This window comes from Pseudopipra pipra, chromosome 9 (assembly GCF_036250125.1).
Source record: "Pseudopipra pipra isolate bDixPip1 chromosome 9, bDixPip1.hap1, whole genome shotgun sequence".
In the NCBI taxonomy this organism is placed as follows: domain Eukaryota; kingdom Metazoa; phylum Chordata; class Aves; order Passeriformes; family Pipridae; genus Pseudopipra; species Pseudopipra pipra.
Genome location: NC_087557.1, coordinates 30,836,404 through 30,849,024, shown reverse-complemented (window position 1 = coordinate 30,849,024; position 12,621 = coordinate 30,836,404). Strand labels below are relative to the sequence as shown.

The window sequence follows — 12,621 nt, the reverse complement described above, 5'->3', positions numbered from 1 at the left end:
TTCTCCTTCTCCTTCTCCTTCTCCTTCTCCTTCTCCTTCTCCTTCTCCTTCTCCTTCTCCTTCTCCTTCTCCTTCTCCTTCTCCTTCTCCTTCTCCTTCTCCTTCTCCTTCTCCTTCTCCTTCTCCTTCTCCTTCTCCTTCTCCTTCTCCTTCTCCTTCTCCTTCTCCTTCTCCTTCTCCTTCTCCTTCTCCTTCTCCTTCTCCTTCTCCTTCTCCTTCTCCTCCTCCTCCTCCTTCTCCTTCTCCTTCTCCTCCTCCTCCTCCTCCTCCTCCTTCTCCTCCTCCTCCTCCTCCTCCTCCTCCTCCCCCCTCTCTTTCATTTTTTAATGACAATACCTATTTCATAAAGATTTTATGATCATAGAAATACACATTGAATTAATTTCTGTCATCCATCATTGGGGATGTTCTGTCTTCTGGGTAGACAAGTTATAACTCTCTTTCTGAGCATTATGTTATGGAAAGAGTGAAGTTGCATTTTAAGGTGGTGGATCCCAATATTTTATGTAGCCTTCTAAAAACTTTAGCCCCAGGCTATTGTTTGTCTTGAAAGTGGTAACTGAGAATTTTCCTTGCTTTAGGAGTCAGTAAGAAGTCACTGAAAGAGAGGATGGATTTGCTCAGGGCAGCTCATGTATTACAGCATGTTGTACTAATTGGAGTTTCCTAAGGTGTGATGGCTTCATGCCCAGGAACTCCATGGCTCTAATCCAACTGAGAGGTGACACATGTAAATAACCAAAGGCTGGGCTTCATCTGCCAGGCTGGGATGGAGCCTGGTAGCAGTCAGTGAGAAACTGCTGTTGTGGATGGTGCTGTGTAACTGAGCTGCATCCAGGAATCCAGAGCCCCTCTGGCTATGGATTGAACTGGCTATTTTGGGACACACATTTTCAATCAAAGAAAAATGCACCTTCCTTCATATTCTTTGAAATGCCTTTCTCTGTCCCTCAGTGCTCTGTCTTTTTAGATTCAAATGCAACCAGGTGTTTTTACAAATTAACTGATCTTGTCTAAGTACTTTGTACTTTCCTGTATTGTTAATTATACCCTAAATTATACCCTGAAAATAAATGCAATTTATTTTTCATCACCTGTTGCTGCTGTCAACTTCCTGTTCAATTTAGACAAAGAGAAAGGACCAATGCTTTTATTTCCTGTACTACATAGTATTGTACTATTTGGGTTCACATTTAATGCAAAGGAATGTCAAAAAGCTAACAAATATTGTTTTAACTGGTATCATTACCTGTGATGTTGTATTTTTTGCACACTGATTAGCATGAAAATCATAAAAAGCCAGATCAGTCTCAGGATATTTTTTTTTTCTGTGGGAATTCCCTAATATGTAGTGGACAGCACTACTTGTTAACATGGAAGTATTCTGCTTGTCCTACTCCTAGAAATGAATTTCTTATTGTTAAGAAGGACTAGTGCCATGAAATGTGCTAACTTCAATAGAAGGGAAAAATGATTAAAACAATCTCACCCAGATACAGACCTGATTATGATCTTTGGACATAATCCATTGGGAGTTTTTCATTATTATTTTTAAAGTTTAAAAAATGAACTTTAAAGTATGGTCTGAAAAATGAATATAGAGTACCTTCTTATGCAGAACTGTACTGTAGGGAAAAAAATGAAGAGAATGGAAGTTTTCAGCATAACAATATCTGATAAACTGTAAAACCTGCATATATCAAGCAAACTGCAGTTTACAAGAGGCAGACTTGTGTGCATGTGCATAAGGTACTGAGAACAGACTCATGCTTGAACACAAATGAGAATTTAATTGACAACTCCCACAATTATCTGAGCAACAATACAGTCATATAATTAGTATTAAAAGAAATGTGCAAGCCAAAGATTATGATAGCAAATGCAGTTTTACTGCAACAAAGAGTTGTGACAGGAAGACACTAATTACAGAAATGTGTTTAGAGTCTATTCTTTCATCATTCTCCACAGATATTTTTTCACCCCCAGTGAAATCCCAGGGGTTTGTTTCTGCAGTGGGAAAAGAGCAGCTGAAGGGCACTTGAAAGTGGCCACTAATATCATAATGATTTTGTAAGCAACCAAGTGTCTCACCCTAATAAGAAGAGTAGATGAACACAGTGTGTGCTACAAAGACAGGGCTTTTCTCAGCTTTGGCTGGGCTGTGTCTCAGGGAGCAGCTGCCAACACAACCTCAATAACTGGCAGCCCAACGTGCTCACATGAGGCTCTCCTGCCTCCCACTTCTGACTCACTTCTGTCTCTGTGACAAACACTAACACTATTGGAAATAACTATAGACCCACCTGCCAGTGGCATTGAGAAGGAATTTCTGCCAGTCTAATTGAGGAGGAAGTTCTTGGCTTAATTATAGGAAAGAAAGTACCTGGTTATTTTAAGATCAGTCTAGAAATTGTCAGCTTGCTGCTAATTTCTGCTCTCCACATAATTTGGAGTGTAATGCTTCCATGTTGTGAGGTGCTTCCATGGTCCTGGAGTTATCATCCATCATTAAGATAAAAGTTAATAGGATACAGGTGTAGAGGAGATAATAATAACCCCCTTATCTGTACAGATATGCTGCATATTCCTGACGTGAGTATTTTGAAATGTTCATTGTCTAAACTCACACCTTGTGTCACTTTATCACTAGTACCCCTTATTTCTAGATACAGCCTCAGCATGTAAAGTCACCACCTGTATCACTGCTGCTGTCCTCAAGCTGAGTGGAACATTTCAGGGAATATCTGTCACTGTGAAGTCTGGGTGAAAAAATGCTTTGGATTCCATAAAAGTGCCATTGTTTGCTGTTCCTGGGGTCTGTGCTTTTGCTGTTGTGTTTCTGCTTATTTATTTCCTGACTTTTCATTTTATTTTTGTTGCATACCTGCATGTTGCTCCGTTAGTGAAGTTTGAATCGAGAACTTCTGCATTAAATGTTCAGATGTTGCCCACAAAACTTTGTTTTCTAAATATGGAGCCAAACATACTTCATTTTTCCAAAGACAAAGATATATAGTCCCAGCAAAGCTGATCCCTCCCCCACCCCCTTTCTTTATTTTTCAAATGAGGTAGAGCTCCTGCCACAGAATTGAAGTTAATTGAAGGTAATAAAAATTGCCTGGAAAAACACAGTTTAAATTTTGAAGGATATCCTGAAGACAAAAAATCTTACAGTTAAAACATTAGAATGGTTTCAGTGTTCCACTGGAAACGTTCCTCTGTTTCATCTCAACTCTTTTATAAACCGGAAGAGTTTTTGCTGATGTTCTACCAAACGCATATTTTACTTTTTTTGAGGGATCTGGAGCAGATCACTGCTCTGGTTGCTGTCTTGAAGTCCCCTGCACACTGGGAAGTGGTTTTGGCTCTAGTTGGCTGCTTCCCCAGTACCTGCAGATGGATGCACAGAGGAAGATAATCAGCCCCTGAATCTGCAGGACTTGGGAAGACCTGGAACAGCATGGCAGAGTTTGGGTGTGAGGGAGGCACATCAAAAGAAAATGCAGGTTCCTTATTCCAGCCAGGAGATCTGGTAAAGATATTTGTCCTATGTGATGTAGGATTTTTCACCTGGTGGTGTCTCTTTAATAATTTTTGTTCAAACAAAAAGGATTCCTTGAAGTAAGGCAGTTATTTTTAACCTCTAAAGCCAGAAGAAAACATTTCTGCTAAAAACCCCAAAACCACTGTACAATTTAGTAAAGCCTTTGATAACTGTAAAGCTTTTTAATTTGTTTTAATATTTCCTTTTTTCTTTAATTTTCCTTTTGCAATTGGTCTTTATGCTAAAGAAGAAGAAGAAGAAGAAACCTTGAGAAAATAGAAGGCAACTGTTTTCTGTAAGTGGTTTTAATTCATTGGATTTCTTTATCCGTTGCTCACCCCCTCCCTTCCCTATTAGAACAGTTTCTATCTTATGCCACAAGCAAATGTAATTTCTGTTGTTGCTTCTTTGCAAAATCCAATTTGTTATGATGTATTATGCATGCGAGGATAATTGCAGAGGAGGAGTTAAACTGACTGACAGTTTAAAGAGGTGCATTCCTTTGGCTGTGTCACTCACAAAGAGCAGCAGAGAGAAAAGTGGGACAAATTGATGCCCTGATGAAAGTATTAATCTGCTAAGATTTCAGATGAAAAAATGGGCCTGCCCTAATCAAGCCATATCCTCCAGAGAACAAAATTATGGCAGTGACTTCTGATACAGAGAAAATTACTACAACCTCAGCAGCAGCATCAGTGATAATATCTGCCCTATTCTCTGTGTATACATTACTAGCAATTAAAAAGTGCTTGTCAGTACCAATCTTAGCATAAACCATTTTTTCCCAAGAAATGTGAGAGTTTTATGAGATTCTGTATAATGAGTTAGTCTTTTGCCATTTATTTTCATAGGAGGAATAGAATAAAGTATGTAATAATAATAAATAAGAGCAAAATAGCAAGGTAGGTAAGTATTCCAAGTGAAATCTCTTTAAAGAGAATGTGTAAGATTTTCACTGCATATGAGTATAGAGGTTATAAATACAACAAATTATACCTTTGTAATTCTGATGCTGGGGAACGTGATGTATCTATTAAAATAATGGTGAAGTGTTTTATACTTTTTATTTTCTTTAACAAATTGTGGTGGTAAAAAAAGAGCTTTTAAAGTTAAGGTTTTGTTTTTTTTTTTTTTTTACTCTTTACACCACTGAACTGCAATCCTTTGTAGTATTTTAGAGATGGCTGTTCTGAAAATATTTGGGCCATTTGTTTTGGCACCGTTTCCTGAGTCTATCCCAGGTCAGACACAAACAGGTGTGTGGTGCAGGAAGGTTCCAGAAGGAACCTTTGGTGCTGGAGACTTCATGTTTGAAGCTTTCAGAGTCACTCCCAGCTGCCTGCTGTGGGAAAGGACCCTGCAAAGGATGATTCCTCTGCCCCACTGCCTCAACTGTCCTGCTGAGTGCTTGGAGCAGATGGAGTTCATTGTTGGTCTGAACTGGTGACACTGGTCTCTGCAAAACACAGCTCTGCATGAAGTGGGAAAGTAAGACTGACCTTTCATAGTCCTTAATTTTGTAGGAGCCAGGTTAGACAGATCAGCTCTTCAAATGAACAAACATTAATTTTGAGACGGCCAGTGGAGTCAAACTGGCCAGGTGTGGTGTCACATTGGCTCATTGCTTCAGGCACGTTGCATTGCCCAGTAAAAAGTCCTGTTCTTTTCTACTGAACATCATGAACTGGGCACTGGAAACTTGCCTGTTACTCCTGGAGCCTCTGCTCAGTGAGTATCTAAATATTTGTGTGTGCAAATCACCCCTTTGCTCTTTCAGTCACGTTAACTGTGGAGCTTGGGCTTCCTGTACCTCTGCAAATCACCCCCTGAACTTTTCACCATGTCCCAGTACAGAAATCCTATAATCCTATTAGGGACAATGTGAGATATGAAAAAAGCAGGTCAGGTCCTCCTTCCTTGATAAACTGGTTGGTAATGATGGAAACAGGAACTTTTTTTTTTTAATAGAAATGTCAGTGTACTGCCATCTTACTGTCCCAAGAAACACTGAATTTTTCTTCTTTTATCTGGGTTCTGACAAAATCAAGTCTCTGTATACTTATGGAATGAATGGGATCCTATGATAATAGTTTTATCCCGGTAAAGATCAATTCAAAGAAAAAGACCTCACACATAAAAGCCTTTTCTGAGTGCTAGTTAGCACGTCCATTATAAATAGAATCTGTTTATTATTTCCTCAGAGTTGTCTTATCAAATCCTCATAGAAATAAGATCTATCTAAAAGTGTCTTTAGAAATGGCAAACAGATACACAAATTGAAGCAAAGCGTTGCTATTCATGAAAATAATCTTTTTACGGGATATTTTTGTACAAAGAGAAATATTATATTTGGTAATTTCTTTTCAAAGAGACACTTTAGGCTTCTGTAATAAACAGTACTGTTATCAACACACACACAAAAGTCAAGTGACTACAAATGCTTATAGAAGTGTCATGTACTTCAGTAGCAAATATTCCTTGCAGTCACAGAGTTGCATGGTCCTGAATAGAATGGAAGTACTCAGAAAATAAAACAAAATCCTTCCAAGTTTTAAGCCTTTTCTGTGCCAGCTACTCCAGCTGGTGAAAAAGTAATGTATAAGTGTTGCATATGTTTCCAAAGCTGATGACCTAAATTTTCAGAGCACTTTTCTTTCCCTCTCTGTTTAGTGGGTGTGTGGGTGCCAAGTGCTTGGAGCAGTCAAGCCCCCAGCTCAGGTGAGAGCATTGCAGCCCAGGCAGCCTCACAAAAAGTCCCACTCCCAAAGGAAATGTGAAAGGATCATTGCACTGATGCATTTCTGAAACACTGAGCTGCTGGAAGCCCTCCAGGTGCCTGCTCCTGGCATCTGTGGCCCCCAGCTTCAGGATCATGGATCCACAGAGTGGAGCCTGCCAAGGCACAGTATTTCACAGCTGAAAGGAGCATAATTCTCCCTCTGAAGTTCTGGTACTAAGTGTAAATCTTAAAAAAAAAAAAAAAAAAAAAAAGGGAAAAAGAAAAAAGTTGGCTTAGCAGCTCCTTTCCATCTCATAGCAGATGAGACATTGCTCATAAAAATCATCACTGACTTCTGGTATGGAAATCCTGGTGTACACAGTCACTGAGTAAGGAATCTGGCATACACAGGATACATCAAGTAATTGATTTTAGAAATTAGTAGTGAAATTAATATGCATCAGCCAGTGGTAATTTAGTCCCCATTTAACCACAGTATGATCTCTGGGTATTTTTATTCTTCTGTTCTTTTGTTACAATGTCTGTTTGGACAGTGTAGTTGTTACAGATTTCTCTGTAAAGGTCACTCAGTTGTTCTCACTTTTGTTCAGATAGTTCATTGTACTATCTGTAAAACCAGGCAGCTGTGAAAGAATTTTGGGAAACAGTTGAGCAAGATCTATTAAGTCTGGCTCAGCCAAGCTTTTTTTACAGCGAAGAATAAGCTTGTTCTTCAAGTCCAGTTCAGGAGCAGTGTAGTTTCATGATGATTTCTGGAACTGCAGTCAAAACAGCTGTTGCAGGTGGGTCTCATTCCCCCAGCCCACACTGATTCAGACCCTTCGTGCTGCTCTGCAGGATTCCAGGGAGGGGTTGTCCAAAGCAACCCTGTAGGCTGGATGGCATCACAAGTTTATCAGTAAAATGAACTGCAGTGCTCTTTAGGAAGATTCCCTTTGTGGAAGAAGGAAGGAAAGAGAAGACAAGCCAGGCTTGCAGTGGGTTATCCCTGGAATCACACAGGAGCAGGGCAGGGCAGAGCAGTCCCGTTGCTCTCACTTGCAGGTGTTCTGTGGAACTTGGAGCAGCCTGGAATGTGCTGTGGAATTCCTGCAGGTCTCTCAAATGTCTCCTGCCATGTGCCATGCACAGTCAGGGCCTCGTTCAAGACTAAAGACTTTTTTCTTCTACTTTGTGTGCCTTTATGATTCATCTGAGTTTATTTCTTTGCTCTGAAATTTATTAAAAGGAAAAGTGCATATCAAAAGGGAAACAGGTTTCACAATGCTGCCTTTGAAGCTTGGAATCTCCCACAGAAACCCGAGTGAAACTTCCAGCATGGTTTGCCCCACGGGGAGTGGGTGAAGACATGATTTGGAGCAGCGTGACAATGGCTGTCATCTCCAAATTCACAAATTAAAAAGAAAATCCTTCTGCCCACAAATTCTGCCTGCGTTCAATTAGAATTAAACTGTAACAGAAAACTAGATGGATTAAAGAGCATTTGGTTTTCTTCCTCTCCAGTAGCTGAAATTCAATATAATGCAGCTTTGTTGTTTTGCTTGTGTAGATCTGGTTCCTTGCTTGGTCAGGCATTTCTGTCCCAGCCACCTTCAGCTCCCAGAGTTGCTAGTGCTGCTTGCATTCTTTTCATATTGTGTATACAATGCATTTGTATTATCTATTGTTTATTCTAAACTTCTGACTTTATTTTGCCAAGGCTATTTGTTTTTAAATTAGTAATTTTCGCTCCCTCATGCAATTCTTCTAAATTACTTTTTGGAGTAGTGACTATTAATATTTTAGGTATCTTTGATGTTTTACTTTATAGTCTTCAATTTTATTTTACATTTCACAGGTTCCTGGTTGCAAATAATCCTACAGGCAATTTTCTCACATTGCAACTATTCCTTGAAAGGTATGCTAATGTAGCAAGGCACTTGCAATACTGGGGGTTAAGTTAATCACCCAAAATGAGCCATATTACTGTCAGTGGTGTATAAAGACATCCCATAGTGAATTACTAGGCAGACTAGCATTAAAGCTCCTTTATGAAATAACAGAACGTGAAGGTGTGCAGAAGTAAGTATTCTTTTCAGAATCTGTTGAGCTAAGGAATCTGGGTTTTGTTGCTTCTGAACTTGAAGGTACCAAACAAATACAGTGTTTGTATTTTCGTTAAAAAAAAAAATCTGCAGTATTGTTTGAAAAGCCTTTGTAAATTAAAAAAAAAAAAAAAATCAAAGTAGTAGTTAGTGTCTTTATGTTCATATATTTGCACAGAAAAAGGAGTTGCCTGCTCTGTGTTCAAGCTAAGCAGAGCACCCAAATAAGAAATTGATAGATCAAATTACGTAATTTAAAATGAAAATTGCAACGATTCTCTTATCCTTAGACTTATTTGCAAGTCTCCAGAAGACATCTGCAATAGACATATATGTTGATTTATTCATGACATAGTATAATTCCCAATATCTGTTTAAATGGACCAACTGAACACTGTTGGAAATGTCCCCTCCCTCCCTATCAGGAACTAAGCAATGCTAGCAGAGAAGGTGTCTGGAAAGAAGATGAAATAAGATTTAGTTACATTGCAGGGACATGTGTTTTTATTAGAACAAATATACTACAGAGCAGAAAAGATAGGGAATATACAGGAAAGGTTTATGTGGAACACAGTATTTATTTGCCATGCATATTTGATAGGCCTTCATTAAATACGCAATAGAAATGTCAACATAAAGTGCTGTTTAGATGGTCCTATAAAAACAAACTGCACTGATATTAGAATTGGAATGCACTAATCTTTGGTTAAATACAAGCCTTATTTGCTATACAGCAAAGAAATGTTTGGTTGAGTGTTGTTAAATAACCATACTTAATTTAATTTGCCCTTCATTTATAAAGTCTGATGGAGTGATACTGTGTCAGTGTAACCAGCACTTTCCCCTGTCATCTGGCTTTATATGGGTTTTCTTCCCCCCTCTCACTCACTGACATTCAATCACTAACAATTATCACCAGCCCACACCTAACTCAAAATTATTTTTTCAGTCTTGCTGAGTCACAACCAATCCTTCTTGCAAAGAGGAAATAGCATCCCTGTCTGCAAGGAGTATTTTTGTATCCATACAGTCACCTGACATAACCATAACAGATAAATCTATTTACTAGTAAAGTTACATTTGAGATAGGTGCCCACCTTTCTGAGGTGGAATTTGAAACTAAATGCTAAACATTCCTGAGTTTGGGCACTTAGGTTTGCATTGTTTGGTTGATTTTTTTATTTTACTGGCATATACGTGCTGACTTAGAAAGTTATTCCTTTCACCAGATTGGACTCAGGCTTTTAAGCACTGTTGATAATGATGGCTTCTATATACTGAAAATATTCTTCTACAACAAGAACAGGAAAGGTACCTTTAATCAGGATATCCAATTAGGAATATAAAATATACCATATAGGATTGTCATGCAAATCTTACCTGGACCAGCAGTTTATAGGGAGCTTTAAATTGAGGTTTGTGCCCTGAAGCATAATAATAACTCTTCCTTACAGCCTTTGCAATTATTTCATTCTCTGTAATGTAATCACAGGTGTTCCTACTGCCTACGAGTCTGATATTTTGGGAGGAGCCTTCCTGCACTGTGTTATTAATGTAATAATATTTTTAGAGGTTCCATGGGTGTACAATTTGTGTAAAAGCTGCCTGTGTGCACTCTCTGGGTGGGTTTGCCCAGCAGTCACTCAGGTGCCTGCAGTGCAGTGCAGAGGAACCCGAGCGAGTTCACCCCGCGGTGACAGCGTGAGCGAGGCAGCCCCGAGCTGAGCACGGCCAGTCTGCTCTGCCCAGAGCTGAGCAAACCACTCCTGCTGGGCTCTGTGCCATGGCTGGGGCTGGCAGTGCCCGGGCACAGGAATTAAAGCCAGTGGGGGTGTTCCCAGGGCAGTGCAGCCGTTCCTGTGGACAGGGCAGAGCAGTGCACACACCCCCTAAATCAGCGCCTTCCTGCTTCAGTGGGTGGCTTTCTGTTGGGTATGTTCCACCTGAAAATTTCCTCATTTGTTTGCTCTGACATTATTGCTATAATTTTTATCATATCCCCTCATGATATCATATCATGTCTTGTTTTTTCAAAACCAGCAGCAGATCCATTTTTCCTTGCTTTTGCCTTTAGCCCCTGTCCAGTTCTGCCACGTGTTTCAAGTTGGAGTGACCAGAGCATGTGCGTTATCTCCTCCCACCTGCTTCACAGTGCCCTCTAGATCTCCCACCTAAAATAAACACCAGTGTGGTGCCCCACAGACTCTGGGGACATTTACTGAACATAACACCACGTGTCTGTGCCCAGGGGTGTTCACAGCAGGTTTCCTGCAGCCCGGTGCCCTCCAGGATGTACATCCCACACACGTCCCAGAGCTACCAAACAGTTGTGGTGTGCACAAGGTATGCTGGCAAAAATCTCAATTGACAAAGGGTAATTAGGAAAAAAAAAGTTGAAAACTATCAAGAATAACTGGCATCCAGTCATTTTTATATTCCCCCTCTAAATGTTGGTATGCCTTTTTTTTCCTCTCCCCTTCTTGTTCCCGTTTCTTTGTCCTTATGTCCTCTGCCCTCTGTGAATCTGACTCTTTAAAAATATGCTTGGATAGATGAAGCATCCTCTCCACTCATTAAAAGCATAGAAGGGTTATGCATCGCTTGTGGTAGAATAATTCAGGGCATATCTTGATACATGAGAAATACAAAGGAAAAGTAACACAAAATTTATCTCATTCAACAAGTTTATTACAGTAATTTATTGCTTTAAATGGCTGGTGAAATAGATACTACTGTGAACAGAGCCAGGGAGATAGAGAGACATGCAAACAGGTCTTTGTACTTTATTGTTTTGGAGAATTGATGAAAAATTATAATCTTTGACGAAAATTCTAATCTTTGACAAAAATTCTAAACTTTGAGTGGAAAAAGCCACAGGGAAGAAAAAAAAAAGACAAAACAGTACTGTATTTAGAGATTTCATTACATCCTTCATTAAAGATCAGAATGAAAATGCAGGATTTTAATAATGAGATATAATTCAAAATAAATTAGACAATTAGAATAAAATGCCTCATTAAAATATTGAGATTTGTGTGCTATACAATGACCTTTTTTTCCCCCTCTTTCCAAAATATGGAAGTTTTGGTCAATATGTTGAAGTTCCAAAAAAGTTGTTTTGCCAAGGGAGGCTTTTCTCCCAGCAAGGACTGGCCAGGACTGGGTGGCACTGGTGAGCAGTGCCAGCTCCTGCCCCTGGCAGGGACACAGCACGTCCCTCAGGGCAGACTGGCAGGAAGATATCCCTGAGCCGTCCTGGATGCTTTGGGGAAAAAATGATGTACATTTTGTCACTTCAGAAATTATCTTTGGGGGAAATAAGGGACAGTAAAACAAGTGTTAGCACGACAGGAACATCCTGTCCAGCAGGCTTTTCATGGGAGAAATGCATTTCGTTGCCTTTTGAAATGGCCAGAGACATGGATTTGTTTGCTGTCTCCTACCACAAACACCTCATCAAAATGGTTTGAAGAGACAGGGAAAACCATTACCACGCTGAGCCCAGATATGCCCAGTTTCAGCCTGAGAGAAATTTGTAGCCTGGAGTCATAAGCCACTGCAAATAGGTGTTTATAATGGAAGTGCCATCTTAACCTTATCTGGAGTGGCACCCCTGCTTTGCTGTAATATCTCCTCTCCTCACATCTGTGAAATTGTAATCTGTCCTATGGCTGGGAACTGAGGAGATGATGAAACCCAGGGATACACTCTGAAATACCTTAATTTATCTGTACCAGGGTTTTACTGACATACAGAAAGGGAAGGTGAGCAGGGGGCGAGGGGCTGATGTCAGACAGATGAGTGCCTCAGACAGGCAGGGGAGAAAGGGAAACGGTGCCAGGTGACTGCCTGCATCATCACCACATTATTTTATAATACCTCAATATTTTTTCTTTCTCTTGAGCAAACATGCAAAAAAAATCATTCGTGATGTTTGAAGGTTTAATCTGTAATATTTGGTTTTCAGCCTAGTGGACCTACAAGCAAGTCAGTGTAGGACATCCTAGTCCTGCTAATGAAGATGTTATCTCTGGAAACTTTTTGCATTGCTCAGCACTGGTGCCATCCAACTGCCAAATAGTGGTATGTGCTACACTGATTCCTTGTAATTAAAATAGCTCTTCCGTTACTGCTGGTATCAAGTGGGCACGAGGAGAGAGGCCTGGAATGCTATCTCTGAAAACAGGCATCCTAAATATCTTTGTTGTGTGACCACCTAGTTATTTTTCTCTTCTAAATCATTTGTTGCCTTA

At 39.8% G+C, this 12,621-nt stretch overlaps 1 protein-coding gene across 1 annotated transcript in view; it reads left to right on the top strand.

The window, feature by feature from the left end:
• Positions 1-2,033: 2,033 nt before the first annotated feature.
• Positions 2,034-12,621, top strand: part of LOC135418485 (uncharacterized) — an 80,075-nt gene continuing 69,487 nt past the window's right edge. The window contains exons 1-4 of the mRNA XM_064663903.1: positions 2,034-3,839; positions 8,122-8,181; positions 10,443-10,711; positions 12,336-12,451. The gene's annotated coding sequence lies outside the window, so the exon portion shown is untranslated. The remainder of the gene's footprint in view (positions 3,840-8,121; positions 8,182-10,442; positions 10,712-12,335; positions 12,452-12,621) is intronic.